The 8,749-nt window shown below is 45.7% G+C and overlaps 1 protein-coding gene across 1 annotated transcript in view; it reads right to left on the bottom strand.

Moving 5' to 3' along the window:
* ctbp2l (C-terminal binding protein 2, like) overlaps positions 1-8,749 on the bottom strand; it is a 46,401-nt gene that overhangs the window by 20,511 nt on the left and 17,141 nt on the right. The gene's annotated exons all lie outside the window — the stretch shown is intronic.

Here is an 8,749-nt window from a genome sequence, read left to right as displayed (position 1 = left end):
TATATATATATATATAAATCTATGTATATCAGTGATATCAGTTTCAGGGATGGTTACCCCAAAATACTCTGCAAGGCTAGACACCACTACATTTGAGTGATAAAATACATCCTGGTCTCATAATTTGGGTGAACTACAAAAGAAAAAATCATAGAAAGGAAAAATTGCATAATGAAAAACAAATGGAGAAACACACACAAGTTTTACTGGAAGATACACCCACTGTGCAAATCATTAGACTAAAAAGTGACACTCTCCTGCCAGCTGCAGTCAATTTCTCCATGTTTCCTTGAAGAATAAAAGACAAAGTGTGTGTGTGTATGTGTGTCTCTGTTTATGCACATGTGCTGATTAGGATATAGCAGGAAGCTTCTCTGAACTACCAAGCGTTGCTCAATAAATCAATGCGCCTACTCAAGACTGGATTAGACCACAGCCTCACTTACAGGAATCCTGTCGATCTCATGGCTCCCAAACACTTACATCACATACAGAAACTCTTACATACACAGATACGTAAATGGAAGTGGGTAAGAATACACTATATACTGTATGCAGGTGCACTGCACACACACATGCACTCTATCATACCAAGAGGAATATATTCCCTTGCGTGTACATATGACAGCTGCACACTAATGCATGCACACTTTGGTTGTTCTCATTTCTCAGTTCAAGGGAGAGGATCCTACATTTGCCTCGGCATGAGTGGAACCCGCAGCTGTGCAATAGAAGAAAAAAAGAGAAAAACTGCGAACTACACCTTTAGAAACGAGTTTTACTGCTGCCCAGCCTCAAAAAAGCCATGTATCACTGAAATGGAGAGCCTTAGAGAAAACGCTACAAGCCTGAAACAAACCCACAGCCAACTCACAACTGCACTTCAGTGCACTTGACAAAGTGTGTGTTGCAATTTTGGTTTTGCCTGCGCTTGACTCTCTCTCCTTCCCCCTCACCACTTTTCTCACTTAAAGTGAAGAGATTCGAGAAGAGCTGAGCTCCCCGGTGGGCCGACCTTCTCACACATCCCACTGAAGAAGACGTGTCGCGCTGAGAAGACAGACAATTACGCGTCCTGCTTCATACAATGTTAACAAGCGAGGAGCATCAATATTCATGTTGCATGCCGCTCAGACGCCAGCCAACGGATGGATGGACCTGAGAAGGAAAGCAACTGTTCCCGGCAGAGTACAAGCGCCCTAACACTACACAGGTCATGATCTTCATTCTCAGTCAGCAGCTATGGATCTGTACAAGTTGGGAAAACAGGCCAAAAGCCACTCCAGAGATCCCCTATGGATCTTTCTGTGCAATTTCATGACATCACCTTCTTCTCCAATGTTTTTCTGCTCTCCTCTAGTTTGCTGCTAAGATCTGCATCTGCATGCTAACGTGTGACCTCACTCTGTGCATGCGTGAGTGCAGGTGTGTGCATCTGTGTGCTCTTAAAGTTATCCCGAAGATTACAATGACGTCAGGCTCTTGGGTCGAGATAAGGAGCAGGGTGGAGGAAGGGAAAGGAGACGGGAGGTGGAGGAGAGCTCATTAGGGACATGCTCTGTGGGATTAAAGCAGCAGAGGAGGCTGATTAGGGCAGATAAAGGTGAGATTAGAAGATTTAAGATTGAGAAAGTTGTGTGTGGCCATTGCACAAAACAGGCTGAAAGGCGCAGTGGGAAAACAAACAGGTGGGAGAGGGAGGTAGGAAAAACAGCGAGACAGAGGAGAGTGAAATTAAAATGTAAAATGATCGGGCATAAAAACAGACTAAACACTGCCTGTTAGCCTAAAGAGCTCCCAGGAGACATATCAGAGAAGAAGAGGAGGATGAAAGGAGAGAGCACATAAACGACAGGAGAGAGAGAGACGTAGAGAGAGCTCAGCTGAGCAGTCCAGCAGCGCAGCCTCTCAGGGCAGGAGGAGGATTGCGCGGAGGTGTCATCTCACCATGCCATCCGCCTATTGTCATGGTGATCACTTAACGGGCCTCGGCTGCCAGCTTTAATGCACTTTATTTTTGGCACCGCTGGCATCTGCGCCAAGAGTGGAGGTCGGAGACGCAAACGGCTGTATCCTCCTCACACTCTCAGTGCAAAGGGCGATGGACATGTTTTCTCTCCTGACAGACGGACGGCACCCCCCCTCCTCCTAACCCACAGCCAACCGCCAACCACCAACGCTTCCTTGCCTACTTATCACGCTCCCCACTCAACACGGGTGACATGACGGTGGGAAAGGTGAGCCCTGGCGACTTGGCTGTCTGTGCCACATCTGCAACTGACAGCACATTGAATATTAATGGAGGCAGCTGGGCGGTGGAGGCCAGGGCCATTACAAACTGTTGAGGGTGTGAGAGTGCACTTGTGCACTTAATGCCTGACCACATCTGAGACATGCACACATGCATACAACTGCTGAAATGATTAGTTAACTAATCATTTGTCGTTAACCAAACAACCATAAAAAAAGCAAACAACGCTTATGTAATATCAAGATTATTTGATTTCCTCTGCTCTGTATATTTATAAATGGAATATCTTTGGGTTTTGGACTAATAATAAAATTTTTTGAAGACATCACCTTAAGTTCTGATTTATGGAAATTGGCTTTTCCCACTGTTTTCTGACATGTTGTAGTCTAAACAATTAATCCATGAATTAATCCATGAATTAAACTAATAAACTGATTAATCAATAATAAAAATGATCCTTTCCTTACAGTTTGATATGTGGATTTGACTAAGATGACACTTGACACAATGCCACTCAGATTTTCTAAGTTTAAAGCTGCATTTATTTATTTTTGCCCACTAGGGGGCAGAAAAACATCCAAACAAGCTGCTTGATACACAGTAACGATAGTCCCACATCCAGCATACACAGCGTAATATTAGCATTCATTTGGAGTTGTGCCTCTGTCCACCCGATGAGTCCAATATTTACTTTCCTCTGATCTCTATTTTGGTTTCCACCAAAACCTGAGAAGAAATATCTGGCTCTTTAGCTGCTAGATGTTCTAATTTCACATGCTAGTTGCTAAGTATGGCTGCCATTTAGTGCTGGGGAGGAGACGTATAGCGGGTTTATCAGAGCCTGCACAGACTTCAAAAAAGGCTAAAAAGCCCAGGCAGTAGAGCTGCAGAGTTGATTGATTTCAGCACTACAAGCAACCTCTTTCACATCACACAGTCATTTGATTCAAAGGTAATATCGATTTAAGCATTGGAGGTTTGCTGCATGCAAGGGTGTCCTTGACTCACAGAAAATACCCAGAACACCTGTAACCTTCTCCCTGCTTCATTTAAGCCACTAGTTACTGGCTTATACAGATTATAGACAGCAGTGGGTGTGCAGGTGAGAGAAGCTGTGGGTGAGGCAGTAGGGGAGAGAAGCGGCTGGCAGGCAGCGTCGAACCCCTCAGGCAGAAGTTCGACAGGCTGAACTCCATGAATCATCCACTGGGTTTCTCTCTGCTTCTCTGACCTTTCACTCTCTTACTCTTTCATTCTCCCTCTCACTGGCTCTCCTCTCTGTTACATTTCACCACTTCGTCTGCAGTGTTGCATTTTCCCAGATCTCTCCCTGTATGATAGTATCTTCTGACAGCTTCTCCTTTCTGCCGCTGTCTAGCTCTGTATCTCTGTTTGCTCACCACGTATCTGCTCCTCCGTCCTTTATCTCCATTTTCACGTATTCTTCCCCACTCCCGCCATCATTCCTCAGCTGTCTTTCAGTAATCACCGCCCCTCCTTTCTCTGTCATCCTTTCACCTAAACTACTGTATCATTCCTCCTCCTTTTCTATCATTTTCTTTCCTTCCCGCTAGCTTCTTTCTAGGAGCCAGAGTGTGTATTTGTGTGTGCGTGTGTCCTCCTGTGTGACAGATTGATTCGCACTCTGCTGATTTTGATGGAGGGGAGATGATGTATTCGGGCAGGGGAAGCAGGGAGGTGACAGGCAACACTCCCACTGTGGTAAACTGACAGCATGTACATCATACCAGTCTTAACCAGAACCACTGGGTCTGTCAGCTGCACATTACCACCAACACCCGCCTCTGATGCATTCGTGACGCCCTCCTCATCACCTTTTCTCTCTATAGTGATGCTTGACGGCATGCCTGTGGGTTGTGCAACTAGAATAGTCTGTAATAATGTTTGTAATTGTCTAGATGTGCTTAACTGTGCAACGTGTAGCAATTTAAAACACGGCATTATAGACAAAAACTCCTGCATTAATATTGTAAACATATCATACTGTGGTGGTGTCAATCTGTTTTTGAACATTCAACTGCCTTTACTGAAGATGATCATGTAGGTTGGGAGTGATATTCTTTAAGCTTTTCACTCATTTCATCCACAATTTACAGGTCAACAAAGTCTGTACATCTAGTTTTAAATCGGGCTAACTGGTTAAAAGTGAGTGTGTTTTAGACATTTAGGTCTCATGTAATTATTGTTTCAACATCAATGATGGCAATGTTAGACATAACCTAAAAATTTTAAATACTCTCACTTTCCGAACGAATTCAGCCCAGTTTTAATCTGGATCTGAAGGTGTTTTTGACCTGCTAATCGTGGGTGGACTGAGTGAAAAGCTGAAAGAAACTCACTCAAGTCCAAGGTTATCATCTTGCAAAGGTGCACATAGACATTTATTTGACCTGCAAACAGACAAATCAAGGCTTTCTGAGATTTATCTTCGCCATTAATGATTAAAAGATTTGGTGCCATAAAGCTACCAATAGATTTCTCAAATGTATCATCACATTACCTTTCAAATTTTACCAGATGCACCTTTAAATTTGTTTTTCTTTTATCTTGATTGGAATTTAAGTCTTTGCATGGACACACTCTCTTTGAGGTCTTCCCACGCCAATACATATCAAAAACAGATACTGTCTTGTATTGCAAGGAAACAAACTTTCCCCTCCACTGTGACAAACAATCTCTCAGCTCTCTCTTACTCAACAGTGCTGTAACAGCCCATTCAGCGGAACATGCAGAAATAAAACAGGGTGTTCAGCAGGTCTGCCATGTTCTCCACAGGCTCCTGTGCTGCCGCCTGGTCTACAGCAGCCGCTGGCTGTCTGACAACACACACCCGGTGATTCAAACTAAGCCACGTACGAGCAAAGACTAGAGGAGTACATATACTTACATACAGTGCATCAAATGTCAGCAAATGTGCACATTGAGGGCAGGGGGCTGTGGAGTGTTGGGGGTGGTCACGTCAGAACTGCAGGAGGCAGAGTGCTCTTAATTTCACTCCTCCATTAATTAATCCCTCTCATTTCCTTTCCTCTGTGTTCTCGCTTCCTCTGCTTGTTACTAAACAGTTGCCAGGCTGCGAGTGTGTGTGTGTGTGTGTGATTTGGGACGAATGCATTTTCACTGAAGGAGGTAGCTGCTGTCGTGGGTTTACCTGCCAAAGCAATAAATGCATGTAACACATGTGCACACACATACACACCCCCCTGCTGGGTCATCTCTGTGTAATGATATACTCTGTCAGATGAAGGGCTGCAACTAATGATTTTTCCTTTATTAGCAAGATACAATTAATTAATTGCATGGATTATAAAATGTTAAAACATGACATTGACAAATCAACCCTTCCCCTGAACCCACTGATCTCCTAATGACCAGAAAACACCTCTGCTTCCTTGATACAATAAGTATGACCTTGCATCATACTTTCATGATAGCTATGTATAGCTTGTGTCATGGAATAAAAGAAGATTTCTAAATTAATTCTCCCTACTTCATAAAAACAAGTTTCAAGATGATCAAATGGGGCTTGAATTTCTAGGAAAAAAATTGGTGTCCATTACTGCCAGATATTGTGTTACTAAAATCTAAAGCCCCTGTAATAAGAGGTGGTGAGCTCAGTTAGCCGTCTAAAAACAGAACATTTTTCTCAATTAGAACGCACAACAGTCGTCAAAAATGAGAACTGGGTCACAATGAAAATTATTTTGGAAATCTAGGTCTCCGATGAAAAGGAGGAGGCTTAAAACCACTCAACGTAGAGAACTAGCAGTTATGAGATCAGACTTTTGATTCTCAATCGCTCAATCTCAGTCATCCGCATTGTAATTCTAATCATTCCTGTAGACGAATACTTGTGGAACCTGAATTCGGCCCGGGCTGGAGGCTACAGTTTCTGAGCCAGCAACACTTAGTCAGAGTCTGGCAGCAGGACGTAGCAGAGCGGCGCACCGGGAGATGAGGCCAGAGTTTCCATTATGTGGGGAAGGGATCTGGGAGTTTCTTCCTACCGCTGGCCTCTGCTGCTGGTGTTATGTTGCCTCCGTGAGGCGAAGAGGGACCAAAAGGGAACAGGGAAACGCAGTTGTGTTGTGGTCACAAAGGGAAGAATAAGAAAATAGGAACAGAAGAGAAAAAAAAGCAACAGAAGTCACTTTAGTGGTAATGGGAGACCAGACAAGCCCTCCACCATACTATCATCATCGGCTGCCACCGGTTACCTAGCAACCCCAAGCTGCTGTTTGCAGGTGGCTCCTTCATGACAACAAGGGTGGGTGGGGGCTGCTGCTGCTGACCGGCAGCGGTTACGGCCATTTACTGTGCCACCGTGAGCAGCACTGTGCTGAAACATGACCCACATCCCCTGGTTAACACAGGCAGCCAGTCAAACAGGAGGAGGTTGTGTGCGGGCGGGGGAACATGCCCAACGGAGGAGCAAGCGGGGTTATAATATGGATATGTGGCCTGTGGGCATTGTGTGTAGGGTTTGGTTCTTATAGCGGGTTCCACTTCGGATTCAGTTCCAGGCTTGACAAAAAGCTTAATTTGCTAACAAATCCAATTGTTAACTGTTTTTATGAGCAAATAGGAATCTAGAAAACATTCAGGTTGCAGGATTTTCATGATAACTCGCCACTCAATGCAGATTTCTGCGGTTTCAAATGGCAAATGTCGCTCGCAGTCGATTTTATCAGTTGTAGCAAATTGATGATAATTCTCCAAATAAGTTGCCCAAAGGCTAAACTAAAACTTGGCTGTGGTCTGGCTAATGTGCTCTGTGCAATTTGGCACCCGTGCTCGGCCAAAGATAATTTGTTATAGAAAGGAAGAAAAACCTTGACATCACTCTAAAGTCGCTGACAGTTTCAGTAGTTTTACGTGTTTGGAGCAAGCAAGTGAGCAAAAGTAAGTAAGCTTGTATATTCATATTAAACAAAAGGCCATGAAACCCCCAACCCTAATCATGTGCAATGTGTGCAGTCATGTGTGCAATAAGCGCTCTTGTGGAGGCACAAGTTGCAAAGGCAAAGTGAGATCTGCATGAAAACATGGACACAACAGGAATGCACTTGCATGGATGTGGCAACAAATGAATAGGAACCCACACACACACACAACCTTGGAGGACTGCCAGTAGCCTGACTGTGGAGTAACGGAGAAGCTTGGCATAATGCACAGATGTGCCGTTGGGTCAAACAACACTTTGTTTTCCTTGCTGGAGTTTCCTCCCTTTCGTATGGCGCTCTGCCAGAGTCTGTACTTCTGGTTTAGTGAGGCTGAATTACTCATTTACTACTTTCCTCTCTCTTACACACACACAACCTGCCATAAACACACACAGACTCTTCATCTGCCTGTGACAGCGCGAGGTCACTGCATGGGTTGTAGTGGTTGAAGAGAGGGGGTGATGTGCGTGAGGGAGACGGGTATAAGAACCCTTTGTTGGCAGCCTCCCTCCCTGCCCTTCCCCTCCCGTCACTTCCCAAAAAGTAGCACACAAAGGCCACTTGTCCTGCGCTGCCAGTGCCCCACCCCTGTCACCACCCGGCTGCCCGCCACACCAATCCATCCCCTGCCAAGAAAATGAGCGCACGCCTGTTTTAAATGGTACCCTCTGTGTGCATGGGCGGGCCGGGCTCACACTCCACCACGGGACAAAAGCGGGTGTCAACAGCATCCATGGCACAACCACGCCGGACCTCCCTTCCCCTCCTTCTCCCTCTCCCTCTCCCCCTCTCTTCTTTTCCCGCTCTTTTATTCTTCTGCGTTGCCCCAAGCTACAGAGCGCGCTCAGGACCCCGAGACCGCAGAGGAAGCACAAACATGGAGCCAAGCGCAGCAGAACAGGACGGGCGGCGCTCGAAATGACAACAACTGCTGGACCTACTCGCCTACCTTACAACACACCCACACCCACACACACTCTCCCTCTCCCCTCCTCTATCCACACTCCCAACCCTCCCCTCCCTCCCCTCCTTAACCTCTCCCATCCACCTACCTCCCTTCCACCTCCCACATGCCAGACTTGTTACTTAGACATCCAGAAAAGAAAACAGGGAAACATGCTGCTTTGCCTTGAAAATGTTGTCTTCCACATTTCTTCGGCTTAAGAACTGACACATCCGCCCAGCGAGGGAAAACACTGGGAGGATGGTTTTGATGGCGAGGTGTGAAGAGGAAAACGAGGAAAAAAAATACCAAACAAAAAAAAACAGGAAGTGCAAAGACCCTCTGCAATAATCCAAGGAGGGTGCCCCCCTCCTACCTCCTCTCTCTCTCATCTCTCTCTCCTCTCCTCTCCTTCAACCCCCCCTTCCCCCAGCCCCCACTCCCACTCCCACGGAGTGCTCCTCTTGCGTCTGGCCTGTTTGGCGAGGGGAATGTTTTTTTTTTTTGAGGTTTTTTTTTTGCGAGCAAGCTCTCACTAAGCCGGCTGCAAATCATGCTTCAGTCCATTGCCTTTGAGGGCTGGGAGCGAAA

The sequence above is a fragment of the Morone saxatilis genome, unplaced genomic scaffold (genome assembly GCF_004916995.1).
Source record: "Morone saxatilis isolate NCDOM2014 unplaced genomic scaffold, NCSU_SB_2.0 Contig1, whole genome shotgun sequence".
Lineage (NCBI taxonomy): Eukaryota > Metazoa > Chordata > Actinopteri > Moronidae > Morone > Morone saxatilis.
The sequence above is the reverse complement of the archived record's forward strand: the minus strand, read 5'-3'. Positions and strand labels throughout refer to the sequence as shown.